The sequence below is a fragment of the Micromys minutus genome, assembly GCF_963924665.1.
Source record: "Micromys minutus genome assembly, chromosome: 8".
Lineage (NCBI taxonomy): Eukaryota > Metazoa > Chordata > Mammalia > Rodentia > Muridae > Micromys > Micromys minutus.
In genome coordinates, this window is record NC_137977.1 from 53,234,536 (window position 1) to 53,246,937 (window position 12,402).

Consider the following 12,402-nt stretch of genomic DNA (forward strand, 5'->3'; position numbering starts at 1 on the left):
CAATGCAATCCCCATCAAAATACCAACCCAATTCTTCATAGAGTTGGAAAAAGCAATGTGCAATTTCATGTGGAGTAAATGACCTAGAATAGTGAAATCCATCCTCAACAACAAGAAAACATCTGTAGGAATTACTATCCCTGACCTCAAGCTATATTACAAGGCAATTGTGCTAAAAACTGCATGGTACTGGTACAGAGATAGGCACATGGATCAATGGAATAGAATAGAAGATCCAGAAATGAGCCCTCACATATATGGTCATTTGATTTTTGACAAAGAAGCTGCAAACATTCAATGGAAAAAGGACAGCCTATTCAACAAATGGTGTTGGTCCAACTGGCACTCAGCATGCAGAAGAATGAAAATAGACCCTTTCTTATCTCCTTGTACAAAGCTCAAGTGCAAGTGGATCAAAGATCTCCACATTAAACCAGGTACACTGAAACTATTAGATGAGAAAGTAGGGAAAACCTTAGAACACATAGGCACAGGAAAAATTTCAATGGCTCGTGCTCTAAGGTCAAATATCGACAAATGAGACTTAATGAGATTGCAAAGTTTCTGTAAGGCTAAGGACACTGTCAAGAAAACAAAACAGCAGCCAACAGATTGGGAAAAGATCTTTACCAACCCCACATCAGACAGAGGCCTATTATCCAAGGTATACAAAGAACTTAAGAAGTTAGACACCAGAGAATCAAACGACCCTATTAAAAAATGGGGTACAGAGCTAAACAAAAAGTTCTCAATTGAGGAATACTGAATGGCTGAGAAGCATCTAAGGAAGTGCTCTACATCATTAGCCACCAGGGAAATTCAAATCAAAACAACCCTGAGATTCCACCTCACAACAACCAGAATGGCTAAGATCAAAAAATACAGATGACAGCAGATGCTGGTGAGGATGAGGAGAAAGAGGAACACTTCTCCACTGTTGGTGGGGTTGTAAGCTGGTATAACCACTGTGGAAATCAGTCTGGCGATTTTTCAGAAAATTGGACATAGTACTACCTGAAGACCCAGTTATTCCACTTCTGAGCATATACCCCAGAGAAGCTCCAACATACAACAAAGACACATGCACCACACTGTTCATTGCAGCCATATTTATAATAGCCAGAAGCTGGAAAGAACCCAGATGAGCTTCAGTAGATGAATTGATACAAAAATTGTGGTACATTTACACAATGGAATACTACTCAGCTATCAGAAACAATGACTTTATGAAATTCTTAAGAAACTGGATGCATCCAGAGAATATCATCCTGAGTGAGATAACCCAGTCACAAAAGAACAGACATAATATGCAGTCACTGATAACTGGATACTAACCCCAGAAAGCTCTGAACACCCCAGAAAGAACTCACAGACTATATGAAATTCAAGAAAAAACAAAAGCCAAAAAAAAAAAAAAAAGGAAAAAAAAAAGAGAAAGAAAATGGAAAACCATTATGCTTAATCTTTACACACCAAGAAAACTTTGACTAATTCCAGGTTACATCTTGTTTTACATGTACTTTATGCTCATTGTAACTAGTAAGATTTTAATGCACACTATCAATCCTTTAAAAAAATCAAGCACTGACAAAAACGTATTCGTATACTTTTATGCAAAAATGCTTAAAATCTGTACATTTATCTATTTTATAAAATAAAGTTGTTTAATAAAAAAAAGAAAAGTAAAAAAAAAAAAAAAACAATGTCACACATGAAAGCTCTAGAATAAAAAGAAATAACACCCCAAAAGAGTAGACAGCGTGAGATATTCAAACAGCTGAAATAAAGAAAACAGGAACAAATATAAAAAAAAAAAAAATCAATGAAAGGAAGAGTTGGTTCTTTGAGAAAAATCAATACTGATAAACCATTAGCCCAATTAACTAAAAGTTGAAGAGAGAAGAACCAAATAAGGAAATTAGAGATATAAAGGGGAATATCATAATAGAAACGAAAGGAATACAGAGATATTAAGAACATATGAACTTCTTGACATATAAGACCTACTAAAGTTAAATTAAGATCAGATAAACAAATTAAACAGACCCATAACCCCTGGTGAAGTAGCTGTAATTAAGAGTCTCACAACTAAACTAAAGAAAGTCCAGTGTTGGATGGAGTCAGCTAGAATTCTACCAGACCTTCAAAGAATAATTAACACCAATACTACTCAAATTATCTCCTAAAATAGAAACTAAAGGAACATTGCCTAATTCTTTTTACAGGAGGCACAGGCAGGCGGATCTCTGAGGTCAAGGCTAGCCTAGCCTACAGAGCAAGTTCCAGGATAGTCAGAGTTATCCAGAGAAACCCAGTCTCAAACTAAACAAACCAAACCAAACCAAACCAAACCAAACCAAACCAAACCAAACCAAACCAAACCAAACCAAACCAAACCAAACCAAACCTCAGCTCTACATTTGATCCCCAGCAAGGCATAAAATAAACCATGTGTGGTGGTGCACACTGACAAGTTCAGCCTTAGGGAGGTAGAAGCAGGAGAACCAGAAGTTAAAGTGTACTAAGTTATGTAAAGGGTATCAGGAAGTAAAATATAGCTAAATCCTGTGATTGAGGAGATAAAAAGATTTTCTCTAAGATCAACAATAATAATGGGACCTCATCAAAATGAAAAAGGATAGCATCATTAGGACAAAGTAGCAGGCTACAGAATAGGAGAAGACATTAACAATTACACATCTGATAAAGGATTAATATCTAAAATATATAAAGAATTAAAAAAGAAAACTGGACATCAAGAAATAAAATGAGCAAATTAAAATAGGGTACAGAACTAAACAGAAAGCTCAAAAGATGGGAACACAGAGGGCTAAGAACATGTTCTCATCCTTAGTCATCAGGGAAATACAGTTCAAAACTGTTTTGAGATTCCATCTTATATTGATGAGCAAGACCAAGATCAATAAAACAAACGACAGCTTATACTGGCAAAGATGGTGGGTAAGGGGAGAACACTTACAGATGGCTGGTGGGAGTGAAAACTTGTATAGCCGCTATGGAAATCAGTGTGGCCGTTTCTCAGGAAGATGGGAATCAATTTACCTCATGATCCAGGTACACCACTCCTGGATATATACCTAAAGGACTCTACATTCTACTACAGAGATCCTTGCTCATCCATGTTTATTGCTGCCAGAAACTGGAAACAGCCTAGACGTCCATTAACAAGTGACCGAATAACGAAAATGTGGCATATTTACTCAACGGAGTATTTTTAGCTGTAAAAAAATAAAATCATGAAATTTGCAGGTAAATGAATGGAATCATTAAAAAAAAAAAAAAAAAAAAAAAAAAAAAAAAAAAAAAAAAAAAAATCATCCCAAGTGAGGTAACCCAGACCTCAAAAGAAATGTTTCCAGTCTCTTCATGTGAATGATAGTTTTTAAACATTTGATAGGCGTGCTACTATTCCTGAAAGCACAGAGGTTAGGTGCAGAATACGAGATTAGGAAGAAGGGAGCTCTCCCAAGGAAGGGGAAGGAGAATATAGTTACAGAGAGACAAGGGTACAGGGGGTAGAGCAAGAGGATTAAGCAGGGACTGTACAGATAGATTCCAGTCGGATGAAGTCCCAGCTCTGAGAGAGGAACATGGACATTGAGCTAGTATCCCTAACCAAGAAGCTCTCCTCAAACAACATCTGTTTGCAAAGGAAAATAATGTCCCCCTCCAAAAAAAAAAAAAAAAAAAAACACCACTGATGCTGCCCCCATCACCACCACCATCACCAAAACCCCAGGTTTGGCTGGGCTGTGGTGACACATGCCTTTAATCTCAGCACCCAGGAGGCACAGGCAGGCGGATCTCTGAGGTCAAGGCTAGCCTAGCCTACAGAGCAAGTTCCAGGATAGTCAGAGTTATCCAGAGAAACCCAGTCTCAAACTAAACAAACCAAACCAAACCAAACCAAACCAAACCAAACCAAACCTCAGCTCTACATTTGATCCCCAGCAAGGCATAAAATAAACCATGTGTGGTGGTGCACACTGACAAGTTCAGCCTTAGGGAGGTAGAAGCAGGAGAACCAGAAGTTAAAGTGTACTCAGTTATGTAAAGGGTATCAGGAAGTGAAATATAGCTAAATCCTGTGATTGAGGAGATAAACAGATTAAAGATATTAAAGGGAATTAAAGTAGTGACCTTGGTGCATGATCTCACACAGCTAAGCTTCATCGTGTGAAAAAGACATTCCCCATGGGACTTTGCCTCCTATTCTAAATTTACAATGCTTTTGTGCTTACATGAGGACAGTTTTATCATGTTTCATTTGGATATATGGAGATATGTGTCAAGTTGACAAGGGGTAGATTGTGATGGCTAATTTTGGTTATCAACTTGACTATATCTGGGATATATTCATCCAGAAAGGAGAGCCTACCTGTGAACCAGATCCTGAGGCAAGAAGACACCATGCCCAAGATCCTGATCTTGAGTCTGGAAGATACAGGCCTTTGATACAGATTTTGATGTGGGATGATGTCACATGCTTTTGATCTGCATCAACACATGCTTTTAATCCAGCTCTTGATGCTTAGTGGCAATGCTTATAAAGATCTATTAAAGAACAGTTTAGGCCAAGACAGGGTGATACACCTTTTAATCCTAGCACTCAGGATTAAAGACAGAGGCATGCAGATTTCTGAGTTCAAGGTCAGTGGGGCCTATAGAACAAGTTCCAGGACAGTCAAGTTTAAGCTTAGGCAACGAATGAAACCTTGGAGAACAAAACTGGAGATGACTCAATTGAACAAAGCCCCAGAAAGCAGAAAAACTTGCCAGTGTTGGCAATATGGCTGTAGTTTTAGAGTCAAGAATAGAAGTGGTTATAGAATCACCCTCTGCTACTTAAGAAAAATCACCGAGGCCAGATGTGTTGGCAAGGGTGTCCCTACATGGAGGCCCAGAGAGGCCACTGCATGAAGCTGTAAACTTAAAGTTGCCTTGGAGACCCCAAGATGTTAGAGATATCAGTCATGGGATACCTGCCAAAAAAGCTTCGAACAGGGAGTGGAACCAGCCCAAGAGAAAGAAGTGTGTTTCAGTCAGCAGAGCTGAAAGCATCTGGAGATCTGCAGAGCAAAGTGAGATGCAGTGTTTGGAGTGTGCTGGCTTTTAGTCTTGCTTTGGTCCAATATTTCCTCACAGTGCTCTCTTCCCTATGTTTTGGAATGGTTATGTATATTCTGTATTGTTGGAAGTATGCGATCTGCTTTTTGATTTTGGGATTATATTTTAGAGATTGAATCTCTCAGCAGCAACTTTGAACTTTTGACCTTTAAACACTGTTGAGACTATCATAGACCACTGGGACTTTTGAAATTGGACTAAAAGCACTTTCGTTATGTTATGGCTATGAGTCTATGGGGGGGGGGTCAGGGAATGGAATGTGGTGGTTTTAACAGGTTTGGCCCCCACAGACTCACGCGTTTGAATGCTTGGCCCATGGGGAGTGGCACTATTAGGAGGTGTAGCCCTGTTGGAGGAAGGGTTTAGCTGTGGGGATGGGCTTTGAGGATCTCCTATATTCAGGCTCTGTCCAACATGAAATGCAATCTCCTCATGGCTGCTTTTGGATCAAGATCTAGAACCCTTAGCTCCTCCAGCCCCATATCTGCCTACAGGCTGCCATGCTTCCCACCATGACAATAATGGACTAAACCTCCGAAACTGTAAGCTAACATCAATTAAATGTTTGCCTGTATAAGAGTTGTCTTAGTCATGGTGCCACTTCACAGCAATAAAATCCTAACTAGAACAAAAGGTAAGAATGTCAATTTGCATAGTATTTTTATTCACATCATCATGATATATTCCTTAGTCTGCCACTATTTTAAGGTCTTTTTTTAACTTTACAGCATTTCTTAAACTATAATTGATACCATGTATCTGTATGTGCAATATGAATATATCTAAAAATATGAATTAGTGCAAACATATCCCTCGTTCTTGAAAATACTTGAGTAATGTCTCCCATGACCAAACAGTAAGTTGGGGGAAAAGTTTTATTTGGTTCACCCTTCTATATCATAGATCATCAATGAAGGAAGCCAAGACAGGAACTCAAACAGGGCTGGGTCCTGGAGGCAGGAGCTGATGAAAGAGGCAGGATCTAAAGCAGAGGCTATGGAGGGTGCTGTTTTTTCAGTCTGTTTCTTTCTTATAGAACCCAGGAACACCAGACTAGGGATGGGACCACCTACAATGGGCTGGACTCTCCACATTTAATTAAGAAAATGCCTCACAAGCTTGCCTCCAAGCGGATCTTATGGAGGCATAGTCTCCTCACTGATGACTCTAGCTTGTGTCAAGTTGACATGATACTAGCTGGTACAATGAGCAGGTACAGATGAGCAGATGTATCTCAGGCCAAATCTGGTTGGTTTTGATATAAACTGCCCACCTAAGACAAATTGTCCTGTAATAATCCATCCCCTATAAGATATTCACAGCTGAATTCAGCTATTTAAAGCTATACACATCGGGGTAGTCCTTCCCTTTCTCTATCTTGGTTTCTTTTCTCCCTCTCTCCCGCCTCCCAAAAGCTCTGCACCTGCCTTTCTTTTTCACTGCCTAATCACAGGCCTTGCTTTATCTTGTGCTTGCCCCCACCAGCATACAAAAATCAACCCACATGGAAGATCCTTATCAAGGTGCAACAGTACCACCTGCTGGGCACCAAGTATTCAGCACCCATGGGGAACATTTCATACTCCAACCATAACAAAGGGCAATGAGAATTAAAGCTAGCATTGCAATTCATAACTGTAATGTACTTGAAGAATTACAAGAGACTTTCAATTTGTAAGGTACAGCCTAAAATTATGAATAGTATGTTAAAAGCAATATTCATATAAAAGTTTAGCAGAATACGGATAGTGAGCTTGGTGGTACCTGAGACTATTTCATTTGTGGTGATCTGTCCTAAACAGTTATCTAACCACTCAGTATTTGCCTTGAGTTTTGTATACAGGAACCTGCTAACAACAAAACAGACTGACTTGAATTTAGAATTTGACATTATGGCATATTATTTACCATTAGTCTGTTTATATATAAAAAAAGTTACTCAAATTATCAGACTGAAGAGCTGGATAAAAAATAATTCTTCATTGTGAAAACCCAGATCTGATTTAGTCATTTACTTACTCTTATAAGCTTAACCTCTACCTCTCAAAAGGGATAAATTTCTGGTCATATAGTCACTAACAAAACCCAGTACAAGGGTCTTTCTGTTTGTTTGTTTTGTCTTGGTGTGTATGCCTGTGTCTCCCTCTGTGGCTGAATATTTAAACAAAGGCTTCACATGAAGAGCTCAGAGCAGCTCTGTGTAACAGTTTCATAGTAACAGTTTCTGTAACAATGCCACAGGTGTACATTCACTACCTTCACTAAGACTAGCGCTATTCACAGGCAGGAAACTCAACTTGGACTAGTGTGACTAAAGTACGGAAACATTGGCTTTACTGAAACAAAACAAAACAAAACAAAACAAAACAAAACCCCAAGTTGCAGACTCCTGAAGCTATTATAAACAGCAAAACTTTAGAGAATAACTAAAAACTAATAGGTAACAATGTTAACTGAACTACTTGGTTAGCCAAGAGTTCAGCTGATGCCATAGGGCTCTAAGGATGCCACCCATGGTAAGGATTGGTGGGTTTTTCTATTATTTACTGCAACAAAAGGACAGTTCATTTGGATTTGTGGGGCCTTATTTCACAACCAAACACAAAAACAAAGACTATAGAGTTTTCAGTGTTCTGCCTTGGAGCCAGCCTAGCATGGGTAAAAGCTCTAAGTATTCTCTTGCCTTTTAAACTCTTTGTTACCATTTCCTTTACTGTTAGAGCCAACTTAAGTCCATTTGTGAAGCAGAAAGTAATTTACTGGTAAAGCCAAGTATGTGAAATGCTATCACCTACTACTCTGAGGTGCTCCAAAAGACATAAATTACCATCTGTTTCTCTTTTCCTAGTCATGTTGTTGAACTCTTTAAGCAATATTTACAATATGAAGTCTTTTACATACAAACTGATTAAAGATTATTTTTGAATAATATTAATTCCACCTATTGCCCGAATTTTGAATTTCACCAGTGCTTACAGAATTATTTTAGTTTTAAAGCTAGTCCAACTATGTTGTAGATAAATATGTGAGGGGAAAAAAAGTGTTTAGAAATCTACTATCCAAAGTGTGTTTTTTAAAAAAAGGCTTGGCAGTCAGACAAAGATCTATTTTGAATTAGACTACAGAGCAAACTCCCCCAACCCCCCCAAACCACAAAACAAACAAACAAACCAACCATATACCAGTGAGTCTTGATAATACAAAGGTTAACCAATCTGTATGAAAATGAGCAGGGGTCAATGCATTAGAATATCGAATTTCAAAAGTTATGTTCAAGAAAGAAAACTTAAAGAGTTCTTTAAAGTAGAAATTTAGAAGCTAAAAATCAACAGTAGTTCTTGCTTTACAATTCATGTTAAGAATTATTCTGAAAAAAAAAAAAAAAGGATCAGGATTGAAGATTCTACTTTTGCCCCCAGATACTCGGTGCCTCAGTTTCTTATCTTTAATAATATCACCCTGATATACCTCAGTCACCCCACTTTATACACTTCATACAGTTCCACAGCCATTACCAATAGCTATATTCCATGGTGAACTCCTTCATGGTCATGGCTGCCTACATCTCTGTCACTTCTTTGAGACCATCATCATTGCAAAGTCTTCCCCATCATGGAGTTCTACCTTCTGTTAATTTTCTAAGGAAGGATAGACAGCCAGGGAATTATGGTGACAAGGAGGCGAAACCTGGGATCTTATCTGACTACTGAGAAAGGCAGGGAAAAAGAATGATGAATTCATGCTGCTGGCTAGTTTCCTTTTTCCATTACATGATAAAAGATTCCAGCAAGAGAATGGTCCACAGTGGACCAACCTTCCCAACTCAATTAATGAAATTAATAAGCTACTACATACCCAAAGGCCTATCTCCCATAGGATTCTAGATCCTGTAACTGAAGGGAGAGGCCATACAGATGAAAGGAGATAAAGCAATTCCAACTAAAGGTAGACTGAGAAAAGGAATATGAATAATCCAGTCGGACAAACAAACAATCCTACCTTCAGAAGATTGAGGCTGGGGTTACCCCAGACTAGCCTATGCTGTGGGAAAGCCAAGCTTGAAAAGAAAGTAAAGAAAAAGAAAAAAAGGTCAAGAAGGAAAGAAGGAAGATCTGTATGGCCTCTCTCTCCCTTCAGTTATCTTTCCTTTCTCTTTTGACACTAAGCATCTACCTTACTCTGCTTGCTTCTCTCCTTCCCTTCCCTTAGTAAGGAATAGTGACTATGTTCAACACTGTGGCAGTTCCTTTATTCTCTGAAAGTCACTGGAGTTTCACAGAGTATTGTTTTGTTTCTAAGTGCCTATTAGTGTATTTTCTTAGTGGATGTCTCCATCAGTTATAGTTTTGTCTGCAGACAGTATGAAACATTTATAACTATTTCTAAGTTTTAAAAGAGGATGATGTTGATAGTATCATCTTGAAAGTCAACAGGTAGCTTCAAAATACCCTAACAACAAACCCTGAGATTAGTATTTGATTAAATACTAGTTACTATACCCTGAACTGACATACATGTAACCACACACAGATTTTCTTTATTAAATATCCCTTGCAACATTATAAAAAAGCACTTTAAAAAATTGTTTCTGCTTTAAAGAGATACAAACTTTCAGCACAGGCAGACACAGGTAAGCAGGAGAACTGTCCCTCTTGGAGTGACTAGAGAAACAAAACCAAACTTTACACATTTTCTGTTACCAATAGAATAAGATCATTTTTAAGAAGCACAGGCATCTTATCGGCATCTTAGAAACAATGTCATGTTTCAGAAACTACACTCATTTTATAAACAAAAAAACACACCTTAAAAGTGCACCCATGGACCACCAACTAGGCAGCACACATCAGCTGATATGAGGCTCCAACACATATACAGCAGAGGACTGCCAGGTCTGGGTTCAGTCAGAGAAGATGCACCGAACCCTCAAGAGACTGGAGGTCCCAGGAGTTCAGAGTCTGGTTAGGTGGGGAAATCCTCCTAGAGACAGGGTGGGTGGGGAGGAGGTATGGGATGTGAAACAGTCAGAGGGTGGACTGGGAAGGGAATAAAATTTGGAGTGTAATATATATATATATATATATATATATATTAGTTATAGATATATATTAATGATAAAGTGCATCTATGGAGGTGGAGAGATATTTATGAGCACTAACTGCTCTTCCAGACATCCTGAGTTCAGTTCCCTGCAACCACGTGGTGGCTCACGACCATCTGTAATGGGATCTGGTGCCCTCTTCTGGTGTGCAAGCGTACATGCAGGCAGAACATTGTATACATAATAAATCTTTGAAAACAAGTGTTCTTCTGAGAAACATATCCACTTTCTTATAAATGGTTTCAAATAAATGCCCTGCTATATTTTTTAAAAAATCAATTAAATGATCTCCCTGCTCCCTTAGAGATTCAGTCATTCACTAAGTAGATACTATGTAGGACTTGTTTAATGAACCTAAGGAAAATGATGGTTACAGTCTGGGTCAAACTCATATACTTGCAATGTAACACCCTTAACCAGCTACTTTATCTCAACATGATAACTGGAACTTTAACAATTGTGAAAATATTTTTGAAAATATACATGCTGGGCAACTTTCAGTTCTGAGTGACCTTCTAGACCCTGTTTGATTATCAGCATGGAGATCCAGGTACTAAATCCTGAGTCCACTATTTACCAGGACTGATTTAGGCAAAGTTAATCCTCATTTGAAAAACAAAAACAATCCTAACTACTGGATTACACAAGAAAATGAGCAAGGGGTGTGCAGAACACTTAGCTTGCTACTAAAAAATATGAAAGTATTAGCTATCATTGTTTTAATTCAATTTCTGGAAAGCTAGACAGCACTCAGATAAAAATATAAAGTTTGAATACATGTTTGCTGACATGTAAAATTTGAACTCATAACATCGATACATTGTGGAAATCATATAAACATGTAGTTAAGAAGGTTTAAATCCATTGAGAGAAAGATTTAAGGCACATGTGGTTGGTGTCTGCCTGTAATTCCTGCATTAGGGAGGGCTGAAGTAGGAAGATCATGAGCTACACGATGAAATTTTGTCGTTAAAGTTTTTTTAAAGTCAAAATCAGATTTATTTTCTCTAAGATGACAACAGCAATTATCTGGAGGGAGGGGACACAAAACCCCCAAATACTCAATCATTAGATACAACAAAACTCCAATGTTTCAATATGCACACAACTTTAGGGCTCTAAGACCCATCCCTTTGCATTTGAACGGAAATTAACTCTCAAACTGGATAAGGGCATAAATAAAATACACAATCTCGGTTATCTAAAATCGATTTGTCATACTTGCTAAAAGGAAGCCATTTAGTTCAAGGTTTATAAAAAGGGTCAGCGATCTCACAAGGGCTAATCTCCACAATTTGCAAGCAATCACACCGGGAAGTATATGCTGCAGATCTATCTTCCTCAAGACCATGTTAATAAAATTGCCTACAAGCAAATAGATAGATTAGAAAAACTTATTTTTAAAGCGGCTTTGGACGGACTTGCCGAAGAATAAGTCCGGATACATTGCAAATCTGATGGTGGTTTTGCACAACTTTGAAGGGGAAACAGGCACGCTGTGTTGGTGTGTAAACTATCTTAATCCACAGGTAGATTCTACGTTCTGACCCTCATCTTGGGGTGAAAGCCTGTAACGGTATGCCTCCTTTGAGAGTGCTACACGACTAAAAAAAAAAAAAGGCGATCAGAAGTGGCCCACCAGTCCCAAAGGTGAAAACTGTTATTTTCCAAAGGACACTCCAACTAGCAAGGACAGAAGAGCGGGGCATTAAGGGCCATAACGCAAGAGGGTGTAAAACGGCACCAGGAGGAAAGAGGTTTGCCAGGGCTACAGAAGGACCCGGGACAGGGGTGACCTCTTCCGACCGCCCCCGACGGAGGGTCCGGAGTGCTGACGACTCCCGGCGTCAGGAGGGAGGCCGAGACTGACCGTCAGTGGCGCGCTCCGCTGCCGTCAGACACACGCCCGCGGTGAAGGTGCCCTCTGGCCCCCCTCCCGAAGCCCTACAAGCAAACATGGACCCATGCTACCTCTCAGGATGTGGGGACGTCTCCACGGATTCCCGCCGCACGGGCCGTCAGGAGCTGAATTAGCAGGGCGACCCGGCCAAGAGTAGGGCAGGGTGCGGAACCACAGGACTAGAGCAAACGCTAGGCCTCCACCGCTCAGGCCAGCCGCGCCCACTAGCAACGTGCTCCGACCCTCCGTGCCC

The 12,402-nt window shown here is 39.4% G+C and overlaps 1 protein-coding gene across 1 annotated transcript in view; it reads right to left on the reverse strand.

Annotated features, from left to right (window-relative positions):
• FAM210A (family with sequence similarity 210 member A) overlaps positions 1-12,395 on the reverse strand; it is a 43,557-nt gene extending 31,162 nt beyond the window's left edge. Inside the window, exon 1 of the mRNA XM_080920161.1 lies at positions 12,221-12,395. The gene's annotated coding sequence lies outside the window, so the exon portion shown is untranslated. The remainder of the gene's footprint in view (positions 1-12,220) is intronic.
• Between the last annotated feature and the right edge of the window lie 7 nt (positions 12,396-12,402).